The sequence below is a fragment of the Lynx rufus genome, unplaced genomic scaffold, assembly GCF_022079265.1.
Source record: "Lynx rufus isolate CCGP_SWC_20201006 ecotype Redwood Valley unplaced genomic scaffold, mLynRuf1.p SCAF_3, whole genome shotgun sequence".
NCBI lineage: Eukaryota > Metazoa > Chordata > Mammalia > Carnivora > Felidae > Lynx > Lynx rufus.
In genome coordinates this window covers 131368886-131371318 of record NW_025814845.1, presented here as the reverse complement: position 1 = coordinate 131371318, position 2433 = coordinate 131368886, and the positions used below count along the sequence as shown (strand labels likewise).

The 2433-nt window shown below is 35.6% G+C and overlaps 1 non-coding gene across 1 annotated transcript; it reads right to left on the bottom strand.

Annotated features, from left to right (window-relative positions):
* Nucleotides 1-2083: 2083 nt before the first annotated feature.
* Nucleotides 2084-2187, bottom strand: LOC124521416 (U6 spliceosomal RNA). The gene has a single exon (XR_006964511.1). It is a non-coding gene; the product is annotated as a U6 spliceosomal RNA (small nuclear RNA).
* Between the last annotated feature and the right edge of the window lie 246 nt (nt 2188-2433).

The window sequence follows — 2433 nt, the reverse complement described above, 5'->3', positions numbered from 1 at the left end:
CTCATGCTCTGTCTCTCTCTGTCTCAAAAATAAAGCATTAAAAAAAATTTTAGAAATAAAAAGGCCTTGAAAACAGAAAAAAAAATTGTCTAAAGAGTATTGAGGGACTTCATGTAAAACTTGTACAGCTACAGGAAGCTTCTCTCAGCTACAGAATCACTTCTAACCTTATAAAATGTGATACTATTTACTTTATTCAAAACTTCAAGATTGTTTTTTTTTTATTTTTTTTTTAATTTTTTTTTTCAACGCGTATTTATTTTTGGGACAGAGAGAGACAGAGCATGAACGGGGGAGGGGCAGAGAGAGAGAGGGAGACACAGAATCGGAAACAGGCTCCAGGCTCTGAGCCATCAGCCCAGAGCCTGACGCGGGGCTCGAACTCCCGGACCGCGAGATCCTGACCTGGCTGAAGTCGGACGCTTAACCGACTGCGCCACCCAGACGCCCCTCAAGATTGTTTTTAATTTGATTTGCCTATTGAGAGCAAGGCAATATTTAATCGGCCTCTGTTTCCTGATCTTTTTCCTCCCTTGCTTCCCAGAGGTGTGCATGGCATGTTCTCACATTCTGTTACCAACATTAATGTATGTCACCCTTGCAAATTGTCCTTCATGACTCGTCCTCCACCCACTACTGCAGAGTTCTCTAGTCTGATGTAATCTTGGCTACTGTAAATTTACATTAGTTCACATTATGTCTTTTTTTTTTTTTTTGACAAAATGCAAAGCACCCTGTCCAACTTTCAGCCCTGTCATACGACACCAGAGGAAGCTGGCAACTTTATGTGAAACACATGGTGAGTCCCCAACATTCATCAATTAATGACCGGAATGCAAAGCCGTTTAAACAAGGAGAGAAATAGGCTCCGGTGTCCAAAGGAAAAAAACAAAACAAAACAGCGAAAATAAGATTATATGGTTTGAAGTCCAAAGGATAATTTTCAAAGCTTAAACAAATGATTTACAAAGAATAATTTCACTTTCCATAAAAGCCAGAGAACTTCTGAAAGCTGGAGACTGAGAAATTAGGAAGTGCCTGTGGCGGCCGGGGAAAAGTTGTGCTACTGGGAGCATATATAAAGCAACAAGGTCTTTACCTCTTCGCCAGCAATAAATCCAGAGAGATTATTTGTGCAAAGGTCAATTTGGATACAAATTCTGATCTTTGGAGAGAAAAATTTAAAAGCCTAATCCATGGGTACTGAAAGAAAATAGAGGTCCGTCAGTCAAATGTCTAATTTCACAGAAGAGCAAACTGAGATATTCATTTTTGAAAGTATAACTCTCTTGGAGTATCTCTTAATTCTACTTTCTCTGTTCTCAACCTTTATTACTTGCCCTTGGCACATTTTGCCAAGCTACAAATAAAATGATGTGATTCGCACATAATTATTATAACTGAAGAAAGAACAAAAAAAACTTTATATTACATGTTAACTATGCTTATAAAGAGAAGGTCCTACAGAAACTAAGAATGACTTTCAGGAACTCTGCCTCCCTCCCATACTTTTCAATGTGAAATTTTCCCAAATTGAGAAAAAAAAATCTAAAATTTAGAAAAAAATTTAATTATCATCTGAATGAAGTTCTAAATCCGGTTTTCAGATGATTTTTATTAGAAAACAATTTTAAAAGTTTAGATTTTTTTCTGATTCAAAGATATATACATATAAAATTTGTAAAAGAAAAAAAAGCTAATAAAGATAAATAAAAGAAAACAATCAGACTCCCAACAGTACATTTTTATGCAGTTTCTCCCATTTATTCTTACGCTTATTGAAATAGTTTTCTTTTCTTTTTTCTTTTCTTTTCTTTTCTTTTTTTTCTTTTCTTTTCTTCTCTTTTCTCTTTTCTTTTCTTTTCTTTTCTTTTCTTTTCTTTTCTTTTCTTTTCTTTTCTTTTTTTTCTCCTCTCCCCTCCCCTCCCTTCCTCTCCTCCCCTCTTCCTTTCCTTTCCTTTCCTTTCCTTTCCTTTCCTTTCCTTTCCTTTCCTTTCCTTTCCTTTCCTTTCCCTTCCCTTCCCTTCCTCTCCTCTCCTCTCCTCTCCTCTCCTCTCCTCTGCTTTTCTTTCCTCTTCTTCTTTTACATATGGAAGGCTTCACAAATTTGTGTATCATCCTTGCACAAGGGCCATACTAAATTCTGTATCATTCCAATTTTAGTATACATGCTGCTGAAGCAAGCACTATTGACATAATTTTCTACATACGGATTTGTAATCTATTCTATAATTTAAACAAAATTTTAGGATAGTTTTTTCTATGTGTTTAATGTTCAATTTATTTTAAAAGGTGCGTAAAATTTTATTATGTGGAGATACCAGTGTGTGTGTGTGCGTGTGCGTGTGTGTGACCTCCACCTCCATCATTTATTCCAGAATTTTTTTCTATTTGAAAGATAAGTTTTAAACATTTTTAGATAAAGTCTTTCCA